At 40.5% G+C, this 22,827-nt stretch overlaps 1 protein-coding gene and 1 non-coding gene across 6 annotated transcripts in view; both read left to right on the top strand.

Annotated features, from left to right (window-relative positions):
* LOC128562722 (chromatin remodeling regulator CECR2) overlaps window positions 1–22,827 on the top strand; it is a 199,547-nt gene that overhangs the window by 45,950 nt on the left and 130,770 nt on the right. The window contains exon 1 of one of the 5 annotated variants that reach the window (XM_053557967.1): window positions 16,498–16,577. The exons of the other annotated variants lie outside the window; for them this stretch is intronic. The gene's annotated coding sequence lies outside the window, so the exon portion shown is untranslated. Of the gene's footprint in view, window positions 1–16,497; window positions 16,578–22,827 lie in introns of those variants that run through there. 5 annotated transcript variants of the gene reach the window in all.
* Window positions 9,806–9,907, top strand: LOC128562937 (U6 spliceosomal RNA). The gene has a single exon (XR_008373632.1). It is a non-coding gene; the product is annotated as a U6 spliceosomal RNA (small nuclear RNA).

Consider the following 22,827-nt stretch of genomic DNA (forward strand, 5'->3'; position numbering starts at 1 on the left):
AGGGGTTTCTTGTTTTTATAAGCTTCATGGTCTTGTCACGCAAGCTGGAGTGCAGTGGTATCATCATAGCTTTCTGTAACCTCAAACTCCTGGCTCAAGCAAACCTTCTATTTTAGCTTCATGAGTAGCTGGGACTACAGGTGTGTGCCACCATCTTTTTGTAGAGGTGGGGGTCTTGCTTTGTTTCCCAGGCTGTTGTCCAACTGTCCTCCCACCTCAGCATGCTGGGATTATAGGCATATGAGCCACCACACTTGGCCTGTTTTACCTTTTAAAGAAACTGCCAAACTTTTTTCCAAAGCTGCTAAACCAATTTATATTTTCCTCAGTAATGAAGGGATTATAGATTTTTCACATCATTAATACTTTCTATTGTTTTTTTTTTTTTTTTGGCCGGGGCTGGGTTTGAACCCGCCACCTCCGGCATATGGGACCGGCGCCCTACTCCTTGAGCCACAGGCGCCGCCCTATTGTTTTTATTTTTTATTTTAGGCATTCTAGGGAACATGTAGGGATATTTTATTTGGGTTTTGACTTGCATCTCCCTAATCACTAACAGTGTTGAGCACCTTTTCCTGTGTTTTTTTTTTTTTTTTTTTTGTAGAGACAGAGTCTCACTTTATGGCCCTTTGTAGAGTGCTGTGGCCTCACACAGCTCACAGCAACCTCCAACTCCTGGGCTTAAGCGATTCTCTTGCCTCAGCCTCCCGAGTAGCTGGGACTACAGGCGCCCGCCACAACGCCCAGCTATTTCTTGGTTGCAGTTCACCTGGGGCCGGGTTTGAACCGCCACCCTCCGTATATGGGGCCGGCACCTTACCGACTGAGCCACAGGCGCCGCCCACCTTTTCCTGTGTTTATTAGCTATTTATGTCTTTGCTGAAATTCAGTTAAGGTCTTTTGCTCATTTTAAAAGTAGTTTGTTTATTGAGTTGTTTATTCTGGTTTTGCTATTCTTTTTTTTTTTTGTAGAGACAGAGTTTCACCTTATGGCCCTCGGTAGAGTGCCATGGCATCACACAGCTCACAGCAACCTCCAACTCCTGGGCTTAAGCGATTCTCTTGCCTCAGCCTCCCGAGTAGCTGGGACTACAGGCGCCCGCCACAACACCCAGCTATTTCTTGGTTGCAGTTCAGCCGGGGCCGGGTTTGAACCCGCCACCCTTGGTATATGGGGCCGGCACCTTACCGACTGAGCCACAGGTGCTGCCTGGTTTTGCTATTCTTAATCTAAGGTCACAAAGGTTTTTCTTATGTTTTCTTCTAGAAGTTTTATTGTTTTAGAGTTAACATTCAAGTCTGTGTTCCATTTTGAATTGATATTTGCACATTTTAAAAAGAGGTGGTCGACACCTAGAGAATATTTTGTAAATATTTTTTTAAATTTTGTAATGATTATTTTGTAAATATAAAATACAGTTAGGGTAGCTATGTGTATTAGAAGTGTGAAGCATGTTAGTTGTTAAAAGTATGAAGAATATTAATTTTTAGATATTTGATAATGTTCCAGAGCGCTTTCTGTTAATGATTTCTAATTTAATATAGTCTGGTCAGAGAAAATAGTATGACTTGCATCTGTTAAATTTATTGAGACTTGTTTTATAGCCCAGAATATGGTGTCTCTTGATAAATATTTCATGCTCACTTGAAAAGAAGGTGTATTCTACTGTTTTTGGCTTGAGTATTCTATAAATGTCTGTTCAGAAACTTCTTTATCTTTTAATACAAAAGGGGTGAAATATGAAATGAATTCATTTCCCTCTTCCCAAATTTATAGCGTGAGTCTGGAAATCCTGCCAGCCTTTTCTTCTAGTTGAAGAGCAGTCTCCTGATTGGAATGACAGCTTTGAACTAGAAGACATTATTTCATTAGTGCACTAATCAACCACAGAGATTACCTGATTGGCTACTTAATAATTAAATGAAGTTGCTTGTAATTCTTTGAGCATACACAGAACTAATTAAATTAACCCTTTACTGCCCAGCATGCCTGGGGTATTCTTGTGTGAAGATGGAGGAGCCTAAAATCCTTCTTGAAAACTCTGGTGAGGTTAACAAGCAGATGTTTCAGTTAGTTTCAAAGGGAAGTACCTTATTTAAGAGGCACATTAAATACAAATAAAACAAAAAATACAGAAACTATAGTCTTTTGATAACTTGAGTATTTATTTATTCAGAGAAAAAGTCTCACTTTGTCACCCTTGGTAGAGTGCCGTGCAGCACAGCTCACAGCAAACTCAAAACTCTCCTGGCTCAAGTGATTCTTTGCCTCAGCCTCCCAAGTAGCTAGGACTACAGGTGCCTGCCACAACACCTGGCTGTTTTTTTTTTTTGTTGTTGTTGTAGTTGTCATTGTTGCTTGGCAGGCCTGGGCTGGTTCCAACCCACCAGTCCTGGTGCATGTGGCTGGCACTCCAGCCCCTGAGCTACAGGGTAAGTCTTGAGTATTCTTTTATTAACGGTGTTCTTAGGATCTTAATGGAAAAGCCTTTTTTTTTTTTGAGACAGTTACACTTTGTTGCCCCCAGTAGAGTACCTTGGCTGGACATAGTGGCGGGCGCCTGTAGTCCCAGCTACTTAGGAGGCTGAGGCAAGAGAATCACCTAAGCCCAAGAGCTGGAGGTTATTGTGAGCTGGGATGCAGCAGAACTCTACCGAGGGGGACAAAGTGAGACTGTTTAAAAACAAAAACAAAAAAACCCCCAAATTATAGGTGATGAACAAAATGTGGACTAGAATTTCATAATTGAAAGAGACCTTGAATAAAATGACCTTTTTCAGCTTCTGTTTTTGTAGATGGGCCAACTTGGTAGTTGAGGAAATCAAGATGCAGAGAAGTCAGGCATTTTGTCTAACAGTGCTTCTCGGTAGGAGGTGATCTTTTCCTTCAGAGGACTTTGGCAGTGTCTGAAGACATTTTTTGGTTACCACAGCTTAGAGGAAGGGAGGGTGTGCTAGTGTGTAGAGGCCATGGATATTGCCAAGTATCCTACAATGCAAAGGCCAGCCCCTCAGAACAACAACAAAAAAATCTGGCCCAAAATGTCAGTACTGCCAAGCTTGAGAAATCCTGGTCTGAAGCCAACTTGAGTTTTGATTAGAATGTGGGTCTTGAAAAATCTACCTTTGGTGCTTTATCAGCTGTTGATAATCACTTCTAAATTATTTTTTATTTTTTAATTTTTAAAATTCACATAACAAAATTAACCGTTTTAAGGCATACAATTCAGTGACATTTAGTAGATTGACTATCTCATGCAACTATTACCTCTATCTAGATCCAAGATGTTTTTATAACCTCAAAGGGAGAGACCCTGTACCTATTAAATAGTCACTGTCCATTTTCTTCTTCCCCCAGACTCTGGAAACCATTTTCTGTCTCTATGGATTCTAAATTATTTTTATGTTTGCTTTTTTGTGGTGTCCTGCAAAGAACACCAGACAGGAAGTCAGGAGAGTGGACTTCACATCCCAGCTTCTCTGTTCTTCCTCTTATTAACTGTGTGATTGGACAAGTCATTCATCTGTCCTGAGCCTCTTTTTCCTTTTCTTTTTTTTTTTTATGAGACAGCTGTCACAGTAGCCGGGTACTGTTCTTTAAAGTCTGCAATTCCAGCCCACGTGTTTGCTCACTATTTTATTGGACATCTGAACAAAATTTTTAATCCTACAGTGATTTCTTTCTCACCCGGGGTGATTGTGAACCACCCACCTTTCCCAGGTGCTAAATTAGTGTTTTTTGGATTGATTAGAACTTGATGTTAATATCAGCTCAGATAAAATGATTAGAGAGGTAAAAGTGCCTCCAAAATATTAATTCACCCTATTGTTAAACATTTTAGGTTGCCTAATTTAGCACCTAACTTGTATTACCTTGTAACTAGTAAAACATAAACAAGTACGATATTTTTCTATATTCTCATTCCTGCTTAAAATCTTCCAATGGCCTTTCTCTTACATTTAGAATAAATTCTAAATCCTTTACCATTGGCCCATAAAAGCTGTTTGCATCTGTGGCCTTGCCTTGTATGGTTCTTCCCCTAGCTCTAGTCACATTAGTTTTCTTTTATTCTCATGAGACTATGGGCCTTTGCACCTGTTCCTGGTTTTCAGGTCTCAGCTTAGATGTCATCTCACTGAATCCAGCCTTCCCTGATCATCCTAACTATAGGTTGCTTTAGTAATTGTAAGTTAAGAATAACACAATAAGATTCCATCACCCATTTTCAACAATTACTAACATTCTGTAGTTCACGATCACCTAGTTTAAAGAACCCTTTCCTCTCCTCCCAACCCAGTCAGTCACTGTCATACTACTATAACTCTTTTTTTCCTTTTCTGGAGTTACTTTATGGTTTACCTTACTGTCTGTTTTTGCCTTAAGAATGGGAGTTCCTTCAGAGCAGGAATCTTGTCAATTCTATTCACTCTTAAACCTTTCTAGTACCTAGAATTGTCCCTGTAAAAAGTAAGTACTTAATATTTACTGAATGAATGATTGAAATAAACTTTTTAAAAGCAGGGACTGTGTTTTTAATCCATATTTGTATTCTTAACTGTGTCTAGTAAATTAGACAACTTAATAGATAGCAAATATTTCATGTAATTTTTTTTGTCACTTCTCCCTTCTGCTGACAGTAGAGGTGTTTATACAGTAGGCCCTTTTCAGGACTTTTCTAATGGAAGAAGAATAGTATACTTTCTTTCATTTACTTCCTGGTCTATGATTTACTTCTGATATAAAATAAAAACAAGCTTTTATTGGATGGAAATTTTTGTCCTTGCCAGATTCACTTGGTTTTTTAGTCTTCCTCGGCTTTTCATAGGTAATTTGTAACTCATTCTGTAAGTCCACATTTATCTGTCCTTTCTCTGGTCTATTGTTCATAGAACCACGGAAGGCAAGAGCTGGAAAGGATGTTAGAGATATTTAGGTTTAACTCAAGGTTTTACAGATGAAGATACTGCCCACAGTCATACTATAGGTATATGTAGTTGGTTGAATTGGAATTAGAACAAGGAGAGCCAAGCCTAGCAGTTAGCAGGCAGCCTAAGAATCATTTTCTCACTGTTCCACATAATATGAGTTCTGTTTATCAGTTGGATTCTTAAGTTCTTTGTAATGGTGACATTATATTATAGTCTTTTAGTACCTTACATGGGCTTTAGCATTAGACACAGAGTAATGTTTTGGGGTTGAGAGAATAATGTGAAGGTTACTTTATTTGAAAATAATTTAATATTATACACATGTTACTCCCTGACTTATCGGAAGAGACACCTGGAGGGCAAATCTTGATTACTTGTGCAATGGGTATAGAAAAAGAATTGGGAATGGGACAGATGAGATGGGGAGAATTAACAGAAGGCTGCAGATGGTGGCTTAGCACTTTGGAACGAGTCCATCAGTTCCTGCTGTCCAATCCAGTGTGAAAGATCCATCTGGGCCTCCCCTGAGTGCAAGAATGTGATGTAATGGACGCAGGCTGTGAAAGCCGGTTTCGCTGAAAGTAATTATCGGGTTGGATCAAATAGACTTGGAAATGTTAGGTGTAGAGACAAGATGGGAAGAACTGAAGACTTGAATTAGGTAGGTCCTTAATATATCACTTTTCCTCCAATTTATCTGGTAAAATCCAGACCCGTGGCATCTTGATTCCTATTTTAATTTTTTTTTAATTTAAGTGTGAAAATTTAAAACAGTACCTTCTTGCAAAAAAGTTTATTGTTAAAACTTCAGGAAATCGAGGTAAGCAAAATGAAGAAAATAAATGATTATAATTAGTTATTTTGAACCTGTATAGGTCTATTTTTAAAAATGCCAATACATACTTTAAAATATAGTGTCACAATATATTATTAATATATGATATAAAATGTTTTATGGCTTTTTAGAGGTTATATGTAATATCTTTTTGTGTTATAAGCAGATCTACAGTTTCATTATAATTCAGGTATTAGGTGAACCATTATTTATTTGTTTAACCAGTTCCCGACAGTTGGACATTGAATTTTATTTCAATCTAACATAAACTAGCAGTGCTAAGATGACATCTTTGTATATTGTGTATATTTTTCTTCAGACACAGATGGTAGAATTTTTATTTTTAATATACCTGATATACCTGTTAAATATTCTTATGGTTAATATTATACTGTCCTGGTTGATATTCTAATAAACTTGCCTTATTTGTTCTGTGTGTTAAATAAATGATGAACCGTAGCTGTGGCTATAGTTCTGATGTTCTGGTTATTATAACCTGAAATTGCTGTTTATTCAGCCTGTTTCCCCCAAATACAGTAATAGCTATGTCACCACTGATTCCTAATAATGTGATTAAGTCCAGTTGGTAAAGTCATTCTGTTCTTTACAGTTGCACTTCATTTTCTGTTTCTAGCTTTCATTAACATTTTAATTCCCTGACCCAACCCTATACTCTGAAGCTACTTTTTGTGTGTGTGCCTCACACAGCCCTGGATTTGGCTTAACTCCATTCTTGGGTCTACAGAGGTCTTTGGCTCCCAGCTCAAAATTCTGTAGCATTTGCTGATTTTCACATTGGGGAGGGAGATGAGGGCTGTTTTAGTCCCATACCCCAACCTTCAACAAAGGATGTTGCTACGGAGTCAGAGGAAAGGTGAGAACTTCAGTTCCAGAGACTGTGCAGAAGATAAATTAGGACTTCAGGATTGAAAAATTCTGAAATTTTCAGAAATTCTGCCTGAAAGGCTCTTTGAGGTAATTCTTGAAGCTGAACTATGACTTGAGTCTTCATGAGTGGTGTGTTTTGTCTTGTGTGGAGAGGGGATGGAACACTGGCCACCTTCTCAGGAGGCACTGTCTAGAGCTGCCTGCCCCCTTTCCTTTCATATGGCATTTGGGTACACCAGTCTGTTATTTGTACATCTACATTCTGTCCTTTGAGGATGATGACCCCTTTTTGCAGGGAAGCTGCAGTTTGATTTTTGACTAGTTAAAATTTTCTTCAGGAAATGCTCAGCACCCTCTCTCAACCTACATTGAGGTTGAGAGTGTCTGGTCCTAACTCTGTCTTGGGCCACATATACCTTTCTTTGGCCTTTATGGAAGTACGACTTTTGTAGAGCCTTAAGTCTCTTCTTGTAGTTGGTTGTGAAGCTGGTTTCAAAGGTGGCTTATCTGATGGGGTGTAGACCTCCTATCAAGAGAGTAGAACCAAAAGATTATTCTTGTGAGAACAAGTTGGAGACAAGTTGGAGAACAAAGAAAGCAGAATTAATAGTTCTGACCTTGGAAGCTAGAATGTAGAGGAAAACAGGAATAAGTTGTGTACTGACAGCAGCAAGAGGGGATGACTTATTCCCCTGTAAGACTTTCGTTTCTTTGTTTCCAGGCAAATACCCTTCAGGATCTAGAGTCAGTTTATTTTGGTTGCTTATAATTGTTCTTAACTACGTCCGTAATGTATTGCTCTATCTTGGCTGTGATTGCCTCATTTAATTAAGCTCACTGTTAATGCTGCAGTTCCTTGTGTACTCTTTTAGCATTGTTCAGACCTGTGAATCTGAGCAGCAGGAAAAACAAAATGTTGGTGTCAGAACCATCTTTGCTGGGGGAACTTAATTACATCTGGTCTTTAGTCACTTGATATTCCATTTGACATTTTGGGCCTGCTCTTCTGCTCTGCAAGCTAAATGTGTACTCTAAAGCTGGTCCAAATTTCACGTGCATTGGAGAAAGGGTTATTAATCACTCACTGTACATCCGTAGGAGCAGAGATTCTCAATGATGACAGAGTTTTGAAGTGTATTGCAAATGCACCTACTTTTCTACTGATTGTGAATTCTTGAAATTGGCAAATAACATACCTAAAACGTTAATTTGAGCAGATGTAGGGTTATTTTTGTAATTTTGTAATATTGAAAATGTGAGAACTTATATTTTCATGAGCTCTTTAAGTTGAGAGAAGATTGGTGAGGAGTTGGAGTTGGAGCGGAGGTTGGAGGTTGGTGGGAGTAGATTGTAGCTGGTGTATAAGTGTCCTGTCTTAGTAATGCTTCTTTTGGGGTATGCTTATGTGTTTAGGGCATCTGTTTGCAACCAATGAATAATTTCTGAACTGTGGTTCATAAAGTGATTGTAGACAGTGTCAAAATATTTTTTTTTTTTTTACTAAATTGTGTCTTATTTGGGGTTGGAGTGTGTAACATGAATGGTTAGTTCACTTAGAAATCATTTGCTGTGCACAGTGCCTAGCAGTGGGTACTTAAAATGTTTTTGGATGAGTAAAGAAGTAAATGAAACTTTTTTCCTTTTTATTGTTGAACTTTATTTATTAACAAATAATAATTTGTTATTTTAGTCCTAAGTTAGTGACTTTTGTATCATTTTTTCTAACCAGCTGAATTTAAAATTCATATTCCCACCCTACCTATACCTCCCCCCCTTTTTTGAGACAGAGTCTAGCTCTTATCACCTGGATGGAGTGCAGTGACATAATCATAGCTCACAGCAACATCAGACTCCTGAGAACTCAGGTGATCCCCCTGCTCCTAAGTAACTGGGACTACAGGTGCCTGCCATGATGCCCAGATACTTTTTCCTATTTTTAGTAGAGGTGGGGTCTTGCACTTGCTCAGACTGATATCCAACTCCTGAATTCAGATAACCCTCAAGCCTCAGCTTCTCAGAGTGCTAGGATTATAGGCAAGAGGCACTGCACCTGGCCTTTTTCCTCTTGATTCAGCAGTCTGCCCTGTCCTTTTGGTTCACTGTTTTCATTATGTGCTGCTTCTGAAGGAGGAACATGAGATGAACTACTTTCAGCTATATATTCTTTAAATAAAGATTTTTGCAACTTATTCAGGTGTAGACTGGTACACGATTGGCATTTTGGGTATAGTTCATTAGAGCACTGGCTGTGTAGCATGGCCCATAGTTTCTTTCCTTTTTTAAATGTTCCTCCTGAGAATACCCATAGACAAATAACATTTTCTGGATGATTCCAGGACATGGTTTATAATCCTCAGTTTTACAGAATCTTATGTTTTTTTCCAGATATTTTATGGTGTTGTGAAATGCAGGGCACTCAAGGTAAACTCAAATCCACCTTAAGAAATAATTCCAGGCTGGGCGCAGTGGCTGATGCCTGTAATCCTAGTGCTCTGGGAGGCCAACATGGGTGGATTGCTTGAGCCCACAGGTTTGAGACCAGCCTGAACCAGAGTGAGACCTCATCTCTAAAAATAGCTGGGCATTGTGGTGGGTGCCTGTAGTCCCAGCTACTTGGGAGGCTGAGGCAAGAGAATCACTTGAGCCCAAGAGTTTGAGGTTGCTGTGAGGTGTGACATCATGGTACTCTACTGAGGATGACATAGTGAGACTCTGTCTCAAATAAATAAATAAATGAAAAGAAATAATTGCATATAATAGAATGCAGGGCAGAAAACTGAAGTACTATACAGTACTGAAATCACTCACTATGAAGTAGAGTAAGGCAAAGTGAAATGTTTGTATACAATAAGAGACTGTCTTATTTTCACCCCCAAATGCTTTAATGTACAATAGGGTTATCATTTACTACCATATGTGAAATATCTGGGGCTGTAGTTGAAATGACATAATTTAGTGGTTATATGTATTTGAACTCTTGGAAAAAATATGATGTACAATACTTTCAAGTTTAGTAAAAATCCCAAAATCCAGCATTTTGTATTACAGAAAATCCTCATGGTGTGGCATCTATATAACCACTGAGTATACAAAGAGATTTTGGTTATGTGCATTTTGTTGATGTAAATGGTTCAGTATGTATATTAAAATGAGGTGCCCGCTTCCGCAGCATATATCCTAAAATTGGAACAATACAGAGATTAGCCATGACCCTTTAAAGGATGACTTGCAAAGCATGAAATGTTCCGTATTTTTTCATTTGCTAATAGTCACAGGTCCTGAAAGCAAGATTTTGATAAATGAAGTGATTTACCCAGTTGAGGGCTCTTCTAACTTCAAACCCCATTCTCAACTCCTCCTCTTAACAAAACAACATAATTTTTGGCTTGCTAGTCACAGAAACAAATTGTGGTGCATCTTACCTGAGCGGGAGAGTATATCTTACCTTTCTTTATATATTTGCCATTTTATGCAGTTTGGAAATCACATACTGTATTTGGTTATTTCAAAAGTATTTTGACTTTTAATTTTATATACTTGATATACAGTAGAACCTCTGTAAGTTGACCATCTAGAGGACTGTAATAAATCTGTCAATGTATGGAGGCAGTCAGCATAAGGAACTAGGCCTACTGTACTAGTATGTGCAGGTGGTACTTACCCTGTTTATGAAAATTAGGTCAACTTATGAAGGGGAAGGAGGGAGAGGGTACGAGGGAGGGGATGGGTGTGCTCCCACTTAATGGGCACAATGTAGGGTTATATGGCACATCTGGCACATCTTCTGGGTGTAGGACACAACTGCAACAGGGACTCCTGACAAATGCAAACATTGTGACCTAATTGTTTGTATCCTCACATTAATCTGAAATAAAAATAAAAAATTAGGTGAGCTTAATGAGGTGGTTGGTGCAGGCTAGTGGTCAACTGTGGAGGTTCTGCTGTATCATGGCCGTGAGCGATAGCAAAGGTGTGTAATGGTGGTATGGGTTAACCTCAGTTATACTACCACAAAATGGCACTGGTAAAGTAACTTGAATAAGGTAATAAGAAACATGTGATCATTAAGAATTTTAGTATATGCTCAGCGCCCCTAACGCAGTAGTTATGGCACCAGCCACGTACACTGGTGCTGGTGGGTTTGAACCCGGCCTGAACCTGCTAAACAACAATGACAACTACAACAAAAAAAATAGGCAGGTGTTGTGGTGGGTGCCTGTAATCCCAGCTACTTGGGAGGCTGAGGCAAGAGAATTGCTTAAACCCAAGAGTTTGAGGTTGCTGTGAGCTGTGATGCTACGGCACTCTACCCAGGGCGACACAGTGAGACTCTGTCTCAAAAAACAAAAAAACAAAAAAAAAAAAAGAAAGAATTTGGTCATTTATACAGGTAGTTAAGATTTATTTCCTTTCAATAGGAAAAGAAAATTGTACTTCAAGTACGTTCGATCCTTTCCCTCTTTGGTGTCCGTAGTCCACGTTAGTATACAGCACAGTTTCTACACTTAATCTTATCAGTAAATTCTCTCTACAAATATAGTAGCACATAGGATTTTGGTCTCTAAAACTAGGCTTCCTGGGTTCAAACCTTGGTTATACTATTGTAGATGGATGGTGATTTATCTAATTATAGGACCCTTAGGTTGTTCAAGGGCTTTGCTTTTTATTTGGAGACAAGAGTCTCTGTCACCATCAGTAGAGTTCTGTGTCTTCATAGCTCACAGCAACCTCAAACTCTAGGGCTTAAGTGATTCTCTTGCCTTAGCCTCCCAAGTAGCTGGGATTGTAGGCACCCACAACAATGCCTGGCTATTTTTAGAGATGATGTCTCAGTCTGGCTGAGACTGGTCTTGAACCTGTGAGCTCAGCTATCCACCCACTTTGGCCTCCCAGAGTGCTAGGATTACAGGCCTGAGCCACTGCACCTGGCCTGCTTTTTTCTTTTTAAAATAAACCACCAATGAGTACCAAATGTGTACATTTATGATATTTTCTTTCTTTCTTTTTTTTTTTTTTGTAGAGACAGAGTCTCACTGTACCGCCCTCAGGTAGAGTGCCGTGGCGTCACACAGCTCACAGCAACCTCTAACTCTTGGGCTTACGTGATTCTCTTGCCTCAGCCTCCCGAGCAGCTGGGACTACAGGCGCCCGCCACAACGCCCGGCTATTTTTTGCAGTTTGGCCGGGGCTGGGCCACCCCCACCACCCTCGGCATATGGGGCCAGCGCCCTACTCACTGAGCCACAGGCACCGCCCGATTATTTTCTTTCTTTCTTTTTTTTTTTTTTTTTTTTTTTTGTGGAGACAGAGTCTCACTTTATGGCCCTTGGTAGAGTGCCGTGGCCTCACACAGCTCACAGCAACCTCCAACTCCTGGGCTTAAGTGATTCTCTTGCCTCAGCCTCCCAAGTAGCTGAGACTACAGGCGCCCGCCACAACACCCGGCTATTTTTTGATTGCAGTTCAGCCGGGGTCGGGTTTGAACCCGCCATCCTCGGTATATGGGGCCGGCGCCCTACCGACTGAGCCACAGGTGCTGCCCTATTTTCATATGATAAATTCCCAAAATTCTCAAACTGTGAATCTTTATTTTTTAAGAATTTGAAATTGCTTTATGACATGAAGTCTGATGGATGTTTACTCTGTTAATTTTTATGGAAGAAACATAATTGGCTTTATTCCATGCATTTGACAAGTTTTTGTTGTGTGCGTTTTAGTAGAAGTAATATTTAGATAAGCGTAAATGTAGATCTGGCAACAGCTGTTGACTGTCATGATGTTTCCTCTGAGGGTCACTTCTTGATAGTTTTACTTTATAAAATAGGAAGTTTTCTATACTATTTTGTTTTACTATTGTTATACCGTTATACTATAAAACTATCCTGTTTTGTAGAAAGGATATGGAAATAATTACTTTTAGTTCTATGGAAGGAAACTTTTTGTAACAACTTAATAAGTTATAGTTATTGTAAGTAATAATAATCACTGGTCAAATTTTGACAAGTCTTGCAAACAGGAGGGAAAAAATAGGTGTAAAGTATTCTTGCTATAGTCTCTGCTTAGAGTGAAAGATAAAATTGTGGCTCTCTGAAACTTACTTGGGAGCAGATCTTATGGGTAGTCAAGCTTTCTACGTTATGCAGTTTACTACTGTTTATCACTATGGCCTTCATCAATTAATTTTTTTTTTTTTTTTTTGTAGAGACAGAGTCTCACTTTATTGCCTTCAGTAGAGTTCCATGATGTCACAGGACTCACAGGAACCTCTAGCTCTTGGGCTTCAGCGATTCTCCTGTCTCAGCCTCCCGAGCAGCTGGGACTACAGGCATCCGCCACACGCTCGGCTATAATTAATTTATTATTATTATTGTTTTTTTTTTAGAAGAGGCAGGATCTTGCTCTGTCACTCAGGCTTGGAGATCAGTGGCCGGATCATAGCTCACTACAACTCTTGGGCTCAAACAGTCCTCTCACCTCAGCCTCCTGGTGGCCTCAATTTTTAATTTACCCCTTTTGAGAAAAAAATATTAAAAAAAGTTTTTTTGGGCGGCGCCTGTGGCTCAGTGAGTAGGGCGCCGGCCCCCCATATGCCGAGGGTGGTGGGTTCAGGCCCAGCCTCGGCCAAACTGCAACAAAAAAATAGCCGGGCATTGTGGCAGGTGCCTGTAGTCCCAGCTGCCTGGGAGGCTGAGGCAAGAGAATCGCATAAGCCCAAGAGTTAGAGGTTGCTGTGAGCCGTGTGACACCACCCAAGGGCGGTACAGTGAGACTCTGTCTCTACAAAAAAAAAAAAAAAAAAATTAAAAAAAGTTTTTAAAATAATTTTGGCCTTTTGTTTTTAATACCTATTATGCCGTGAATTCATAGGGGAAAGGTTCCAGCAGGGTGGAGAGGTGCCTTGCCATTGACTGTGGCAAAGCTTTCTGACTATTATGCTTCGAATTCCTGGGGAATAGGTTCCAGCACCTTCAATCACTGTTACATGGGGCCCGTTAGTCCTGTCAAATCTTCCCTATAACACACACACCCTGCCCCAGGCAATCACTGATCTGATTTCTATCACTACAGATTATAAACAGAGTCGTAATATGTATTCCTGTGTCCTTTCCAGCTGAATATGGGATACGCTTTTATCTAGTCCTAATCATTGTGTGTCCGTAAGCCTGTGTTTCAGCCCTGCACTGCAGCACAGTGATGCAATTTTGGTCTTTGCCTAGAACTTCAGTATCTCCGATTTAGGTATTAGAGGGGAGGGGATTTCTGGTGGTGTTTATTTATTTATTTATTATTTTTGAGACAGAGTCTCACTATGTTGCCCTTGTTAGAGTGCTGTGGTGGCATGGGTCGCAGCAATCTCAAACTCTTGTGCTTAAGCGATTCTCTTGCTTCAGCCTCCCAAGTGGCTGGGACTACAGGTACCCACCACAACGCCTGGTTATTTTTTGGTTGTAGGTGTCGTTGTTTGGCAGGCCTGGGCCGGGTTTGAACCTGCCAGCTCTGGTGTAGCACCCTAACCGCTGGGCTACGGGTGCCGCCAAGCCTGGTGGTAGGGTTTAAAAAAGTGTTTCTGGGGGCGGCGCCTGTAGCTCAGTGAGTAGGGCGCTGGCCCCATATGCCGAGGGTGGCGGGTTCAAACCCAGCCCCGGCCAAACTGCAACAAAAAATAACTGGGCATTGTGGCGGGCGCCTGTAGTCCCAGCTACTCGCGAGGCTGAAGCAGGAGAATCACCTAAGCCCAGGAGTTGGAGGTTGCTGTGAGCCGTGTGCCGCGGCACTCTACCGAGGGCAATAAAGTGAAACTCTTGTCTCCACAAAAAAAAAAAAAGTGTTTCTGGGTCTTCACAACAGATACCTAACTACTTTTCATAGTATTTTGCATAGTCATTCCTGATAATTTTTGGCTTCTGATTATCTAGAACTATGAAACCATGTAACAAAGATTAGTTTGAATTATGTGGAAATTTGTCTTAACCTGTTGGGTCTTTCTTGTCTTCAGTGAAACTATATAGAAAGAAGTTATGTTATGGCACAATAAAACATAGTATAATTTGCACCCTAACATTTTGATTAGGGGATTTTTTGCTAATCTTATTTACAGGTTTTTTTTTTTTTTTTTTTTTTTTTGAGACAGAGCCTCAAGCTGTTGCCCTGGGTAGAGTGCGGTGGCGTCACAGCTCACAGCAACTGCCAACTCTTGGGCTTAAGCAATTCTTTTGCCTCAGCCTCCCAAGTAGCTTGGACTACAGACACCTGCCACAATGCCTGGCTGTTTTATGGTTGTAGTTGTCACTGTTTGGCAGGCCTGGGCTAGATTCGAACCTGCCAGCTCTGGTGAATGCGGCCGGCGCCTTGGCTGCTTGAGCTATAGGCATCGAGCCTATTTATAGTTTTTTTAAACACCACTTTTTTGTCGCATGTATTTGACACTTTGTTATTACTCTTTTTAAAAATAAACTTTAATTTTAGAGCATTTTTAGGATCATGTCAGAAATTGAGAAGAATGTACTGAGATTTCTTATAAACCCGCCCCCACCCCCACCCAGGGAGTGTGAGAACCTTATGGTAAGAAGATAGTCCTAATTCCTCTCTCCCATCTGGTATCATGTTGCCATTCATTTTACTTATACATACATATGTATGTATGTATGCACAGGTAATGAAATACATTCTTGGGAAATTTTTTTTTTTTTTTTTTGGCCGGGGCTGGGTTTGAACCCGCCACCTCCGGCATATGGGACCGGCGCCCTACTCCTTGAGCCACAGGCGCCGCCCCATTCTTGGGAATTTTTAAAAATTTTATTTTACCATCACTTACTCCCGGATTTATTTCCTTCTTTTCTTCCTCCCTCCCTCCCTCTGTCTGTGCTCTCCCCTTCACCCCCCTTTAAAGGCAGAGTCTCTGTTGCCCTAGGCTAGAATGCCTTGGAGCCAGACTAGCTCACAGCAACCCCAAACTCTTGGTTTTGCCTCAGTCTCCTGATAGCTGGGATAGGCTTCTGGGACAGGCTACTGATACACGCTGATTTTTCTGTTTTTAGTAGAGGCAGGGTCTTACTCTTGCTCATAGTAGTCTCAGACTCTGAGCTCAAGCGATCCTCACATCTCAAGATACTTAGAATTACAGGTGTAAACCATTGTGCCTGGCTGTTTTCCTTTATTTTTGCCTTTCTGAAGTTTGAGGATTTATCTCGTTTGGTATTCTGTGCTTCCTGGATCATCTTGGTTTGGTTGACGTCTGATATAAATATGGAGAAATTTTCAGTCTTTCTTTTCCTTTTCTTTTTTGGACACAGTCTCACTGTGTGGCCCAGGCCGGAGTCCAGTAGCATGATCATAGCTCATTGCAACCTCCCAACAAGCTTGTTGCAGCCACTGTGTCTTCATAATTTTTGAACTTCTTTTTGTAGGGTGGGGTCTTCCTTGCCACCGAGTTTGGTCTCCTGGCCTCAAGTGATCCTCCTTTTTGGGATTCTCTTCCTTTATTCTCCTTCTAGTATTCCCATTATGTTTATATTACACCATTTGTAGTTCTCTCACAGTACTTGGATCTTTTTTCCTCTTGAGTTTTTTTTTTTTGTGTGTGGTTTTTGGCCAAGGCTGGGTTTGAACCCGCCACCTCTGGCATATGGGACCGGCGCCCTACTCCTTGAGCTACAGGCGCCGCTCTCCTCTTGAGTTTTAATTGATACATCTTCAAGCATGGAGATTTCCTTTTTTGGCCGAGTCTAGTCTAAATGAGCCCATCGCTGGCATTTGTAATTTATTGTATAGTGGTTTGTTCTCTCTCTCTCTGCCTTTCTTTTCTTTTGCCAGAATCTCCTCTATCACTCAGCTAAAGTCCTGTGGTGTCAGCCTCCTGTAACCTCAGACTCCTGGGCTCAAGGGATCCTTCTGCCTCAGTCTACCAGAGTGCCAGGATTACAATGTGAGCCATAGCACCAGGCTTTTACGGTGTCTTTGATCTCTTGCATTTCTCTTAGCTTTTTTCTTAGAATTTCCATTCTCTCTGTGTACATTGCTCATCTGTTCATGTATGCTGTTTGTGTATGTTATTCATTAGAACCCTTAGCTTAATTATAGTTGTTTTAAGTTTCCCTCCTGATTAATTCCAACATCCCTCCCACATCCTATCTGAGTCTAGTACTGGTCAGTCTGGTTCTGGTATTTGCTGTCTCTTCAAAACTGCCTTTCTGCCTTTTAATCTGCCTTGTAATTTTTCTTGACAGTTTGACACAATGTACTGGGTAGGTACCACTATAAATAGGCCTTTAGTAATGTGGTGGTGAGGTATGGGAAAAGAGAAAGAGGTCTGTAGTCCTATGATTGGGTCTCAGCCCATTAATGCACTATGCCTGTGAACTGTGAAGTTCACAAATGCTTATCAATTATCCCCCCCCCCCCAATGGCTAGAGTGGGCTGGCATTGGGTATTTCCCTTTCCCGGGGGTCATTTAGGCTCTGATAAAGCCCCAGCAGGTTTGGCTCTGGTTAAATAGTTTCTCCTGAGGGCAGACCTTGTTAAGAACTAAGTGCTCTGAGTTATTTCAGAATGGTTTCTTTCCCTCTCCTGCCTGGAGCACAAGGGGGATTTTCCCCAAATATTTATTAAGGCAGTCTGGTAGAACTCCAGGAGGATAAATAGAAACGTTGTTTGCAACACCACCACCACCCCCTTCCCCACAAACACAACTGGGTTCCCTTGGATTTTTAATTCTGAGGTTTGTCCACACTGAGCTCCTCACACTTTGTCACTTACAGTTAGGTTTCCTTACCCCAGCCCTTTTTTTCTTGGTGTTTTTTTCTGGTGAGTTGTGATACTCTGTATTCCTCTGTCTAATTTGGGGCCTGAGGGATGCTCTGTGACCTCACATCTTTGTAACAGTCTTAGAAGAGTGATCACCTTTTCAGTTTGTTTAGCTTTTTACTTTTCTGTCAGCAGAGACTTACTTATTACTTTAAAACCTTAATATGTGTAAGGTTATAATAATAATATCCTAATAATGCTTTGTCTTTTCCACCTTAGTATTTTTCATTGTTCCGTTTTTTGTTTTCCCTCACCCTTCCTTTTTTGTTCAGAACCATATAGCTCTTGAGATTCTGTCATGGTAATCACATCTTGAAAATATTTTTATACATACTATGTTACCGGAATATGCAAAGGAATGAAATGAATTTTGAGAAGACATTTGTGACCATCAAGAGTAAAGTTGGTTGTAAAGTGGTGTTATACATTTATTTTGATCTTAAAATTGGTTTGAGAGTTGGTTTGAGTCAGTTGTATTTTTATGCAATATGCATTTTAGCTTTGATTAATTTTAAAGCTGTGTACTGGACAACTGTGTTCTAAAGCCCATTTGGTCCCTTTCTTTCTTGTGCTCTGTAACTCACTTTCAATTAATATTTATCGTGGGCCTGTGACATACCAGGCTTTAGGTGCTGAAAATAGGGAGTCAAATAAGATGGAGACAACTAAATTAGTTTTATGGGCTCTGATAGGAATAGAACTATGCAGAAGATACCTTGGGCATACAGAGCAAATACATTGAAATGAGACTTGGGATCGAGAATGGCTTCCCCAGGCCACCAGATCTTGAGTTACATTTTGAAGAAGCAAGAGTGGCAATTTGCTTGGACAAAGCTGATGTGATTTAGGAGAAAAAGCCTTGCTTTCTAGTCTAGTGAGATAGCCCAGGGGTCTAATGTAGAGATGGACCAGTAAGAAGGTTAATATAATAATTAAATGAGAGGTGAAGATGAGTCTGAACTACAGTGTGACTAAAGGATGAAGGCCATAAAAGAGACATTAAAGGGGAAGAAAAAGAGATACCATTTACAGAAATTAGTAACTAGTTCAGAGTGAGAAAGAATTGAGTGCTACTTTTCAGGATTCTGACTTGGGTGTCTGAAATAGGGAGGAATACTTTCTATTCAACCGTATATCAAGTTGAGAGACAGATTAGTAAAATAATAAGTAAATAAACCCCATCATCTTGCTTCACCAGTTACCAGATGAAGGTTAATTTCATTTCATCTATTTTCTCCCACTAATATTATTTGAAGCAAATCCCAGACATCATGTCATTTCATCCATGAATATATATCCATTTGTTTATACAAAAGACACTAGTCTTTAAAAAAACAAAACCCTACAACACATTATCACACACAAAAATGTTAAAAAGAATTCTTTAATATCAAATTTCCCTCGTAGTTTTCTCCTTTCTTACAGTTTGTTGTGAGTAACATCCAAATAAGGTTCATACATTGTAAAGGGCCCTGTCTTTCAACTTTTTTTTTTAATTTGGTAGGTTTCTCTTTTTCTGGAGATTTTTCCCAGTTTGGAAATTGCTGATTTTATCCCTATTGGGTCATTTAACATTAACTCTTTTTTGTCTCCTGTATGTCTTATGATATGGTAGTTACGTTTGATTAAATGCCTATAGCTCAGTGGCTAAGGCGCCAGCCACATACACCCACCAGAGTTCGAATCCAGCCCGGGCCCGCCAAACAACATTGCAACAACAACAAAAAAAAATGTAGCTGGGTGTTGTGGTGGGCGCCTGTAGTCCCATCTACTTGGGAAGCTAAGGCAGGAGAATCGCTTGAGCCCAGGAGTTGGAGGTTGCTGTGAGCTGTGATTTCACAGCACTCTACCCAGGACGACAGCTTGAGGCTCTGTCTCAAAAAAAAAAAAAATTCAAATTTGTTTTGTGGGGACATGAATTCTTAATGGATGGTGGTCGAAGTAATGCACATAGTGTCTGTTGTCTCTTTGAGGTGTTATCATTATTGATGATAATTTCCCAGGATCAGTTATTTCTTTAGTGGTTGCACAGTGGTGCTAGTCATTCCTTCAAAGGTAGCTAGAATATCTTTATAAAAAAACTTCTCATCAAACATTTGATTATCTTGAAATACAGTTCATACAGTAAGACAAGATAATGCATGATTATTTACCCCTCTGTTCAGTAGTTTTCAAAATATTGAGTTTGTTCCTTAGAGAAAAATAATGTTTGAAGTGGAGTGTGTGGGTGTGTGTAAAGGAGGCAGAGTCATCTGAAACTGATCAGGGAATAGATCGGGTGGAGTAATGTATTCAAGAGATAAGACACATGTTTGTAGTAGCCCCTAGGACAACGGTTCTCACAGGACCGACTGTGGGTCGCGACTCACAGGAACTGTATTAAAGGGTCTCAGCATTAGGAAGGTTGAGAACCACTGCTCTAGGAGAACAGGAGAGGAGTGTGGAGTTTCCATTTACCATGTACATGTGTAAGTCTTTTTTTCTACTGCTTAGATAACTGTATATGAGAACAGGAATTACAATAATTGTTCATCAGAGTTGGGAATTTTGCATGAAGGCATAAAGGAGGGATTGGAGGAGTGATGGAGAGTCTAGACTAATAGGGAAAGTGATTGAAATGGTGGATCATGGCAGCAGGGGATGGACGGTCTAGGATGGGGTGTCCAAACTGCACCCTATGGGCCACATGTTGATTTTTGAAGGATTGTTTTGCTTATCTGTGGTGTTGGTTATTGAAAAGTGTATACTGACCTTTTGTTTGGCTCATCAGCTATTGGTTAGTGTTTATGTGTTTAACATGTGGTCCAAGGCAACTCTTAGTCTTCCTGTTGGCAGCAGAGGGAAAAAAATGTCAGATACTCCTGGTAGTATAAGGTGAGAAAAACACAGTGACCTACAAAGAAGTCCTCAGTAATTAATATGGTAGAATTAATAGATGGTGGGGACTTTTTTTTTTTTTTTGCAGTTTTTGGCCCAGGCTGGGTTTGAACCTGCCACCTCTGGCATATGGGGCCCGGCACCCTACTCCTTTGAGCCAGAGGCCCCACCCGATGGTGGAACTTTAAGGGGCATTCTTTATTTACCACAGAGCTAGTGATAGCCAGTTTTTTTTTTTTTTCTTTTGTAGAGACAGAGTCTCACTTTATGGCCCTTGATAGAGTGCCGTGGCCTCACACAGCTCACAGCAACCTCCAACTCCTGGGCTTAAGCGATTCTCTTGCCTCAGCCTCCCGAGTAGCTGGGACTACAGGTGCCCGCCACAACGCCCGGCTATTTTTTGGTTGCAGTTTGGCCGGGTCCAGGTTTGAACCCGCCACCCTCGGTATATGGGGCCGGCGCCTTACTGACTGAGCCACAGGCACCACCCGCCAGTTTCTTTTGTTAGACTTATAATTCATACCATGAAACTTGATTCACATCATTCTTGACTTACTGATGTTTAGCTTCCGGAATACTGATGTTTCTTACCATTTTATCTGCATTACACTAATCTAGCCTGTTACACTGGTCATACTTCTTGGCGTGGTCCTATATGAAAAAAATGCAGACATGCCATAACCTGTGCTCCTAATTGTTAAGCAAATTGGTGAATGTGGGTTCTGATAAACACTGCAAATAAATGTACATATACAGAAGTGGTCCTACTTCTCTGTCTAGTCCTGTCCACTTTTCCCACACATCCTTTGGCCAGCTTTCTGTCTGGTACTCTTATTCTACCCTCTAGTTCTTCAGGATGGTCTATCAGCTGATTTATGCTCTATCACATATAGTTCATCACACTCAATTATCTCTACCCTCTCCCACCTCCACACCCAACACTCATCCCAGTGGTCCTGTCTCCCAGGCTGTGATTGATTATCTTCTCCCTCCTGCTAGCTCTCTCCATGAAAGGCTGCCCTGTCCAGTTTTAATGTTGGGGAAGCAAAAGAAGCCTTCTACCCCTAAGCCTGAATTGTACTTTGTACAAACTAACTGGTTTCTCAGCATCCAGCCAAAGCTTCTGTGAAACAGCCAGGGGGAGAAGAGCAAGTTTGTATCATCCCTGTAGGTTGTGGCTACGGTGCCTCTTGCTGGTCTGAGAAACAGCTTATTGTTTGGCTTTCAAACGACCCCAGAAACAATTAATTCCTTTGGCTACATAAGTCATAATAGTTAATCACTGCCTACTATTTACATACATTTAATTATTTTGCATAATTATAATAATGTACATCATTAAACCAGATTTACTCTATTAGTTTTATTTGACCACAACAATAACCTCTCTGAGTGCTCTATCTCAATAGTGTGTTGCTCATGCTGTGTGACAGAGTGCTCACAACTTAGAACCCTGGTGAACATGACAGCACTGTGGGTCTTTTGAGTATTGCTCATAAGCCTAATCATCCATAACACATTCTGCAAGCTTCCTAAATGCTGTTATCTGTTTTTGTTGAAGCTGGATAAAAGAAATTAAAATTTGCATGTTTGTTTGACAGGCACTAAATATACCTTATTTCATTTAGTTGTTACAACTCTGATTATGTGTAGGATTGTTAGTTCTTTCACAGATCAGGAAACAGAAACTTAGATGAATTAATTGAACTGTTCTTTTTTTTTTTGAGACAGAACCTCAAGCTGTCACCCTGGGTAGAGTGCCAGGGCATCACAGCTTATAGCAACCTCCAACTCCTGGGCTCAAGAAATTCTCTTGCCTCAACCTCCCAAGTAGCTGGGACTACAGGCACTCACCACAGCACCCGGTCATTTTTGGTTATAGTTGTCATTGTTGTTTGATAGGCCTGGGCTGGATTTGAACCCGCCAGCTCTGGTGTATGTGTCTGGCACCTTAGCCACTTGAGCTATGGGTGCCGAGCCTAAAGGAACTGTTCTTTTTAAATTTTTGAGGTATTTCAAAACCAAAAAAGAATGCAAGGTTGTTGGGAGGATTATAAATACTATATATGTAAAGCATCAGTTGTAGTGCTTGACACTGAAGTTACTGTACATAACACATTTCCTGTTCAAAATAAATTTGTGGTCTAAAACACCCTGCAAAAACATTGTGTTTTGTGCTTGAACTTAAATTTTAAAGGAAGGTAGTTAATTTCATCTGGAGCCACAGCATAAAATTATTTGTAGATAGATCCTTAAAACTGCTCTTAGTACTTTGCTTTTTTATACTACTCTTTGACCCGAATTCAGTAAATTAAAATATAAGCATAAAAAACATATCTACAGCTCGGCGCCTGTGGCTCAAGCGGCTAAGGCGCCAGTCACATACGCCTGAGCTGGCGGGTTCGAATCAAGCCCAGAACTGCCAAACAACAATGACGGCTGCAACCAAAAAATAGCCAGGCATTGTGGCGGGCGCCTGTGGTCCCAGCTACTTG

This window comes from Nycticebus coucang, chromosome 12 (genome assembly GCF_027406575.1).
Source record: "Nycticebus coucang isolate mNycCou1 chromosome 12, mNycCou1.pri, whole genome shotgun sequence".
In the NCBI taxonomy this organism is placed as follows: Eukaryota; Metazoa; Chordata; class Mammalia; order Primates; family Lorisidae; genus Nycticebus; species Nycticebus coucang.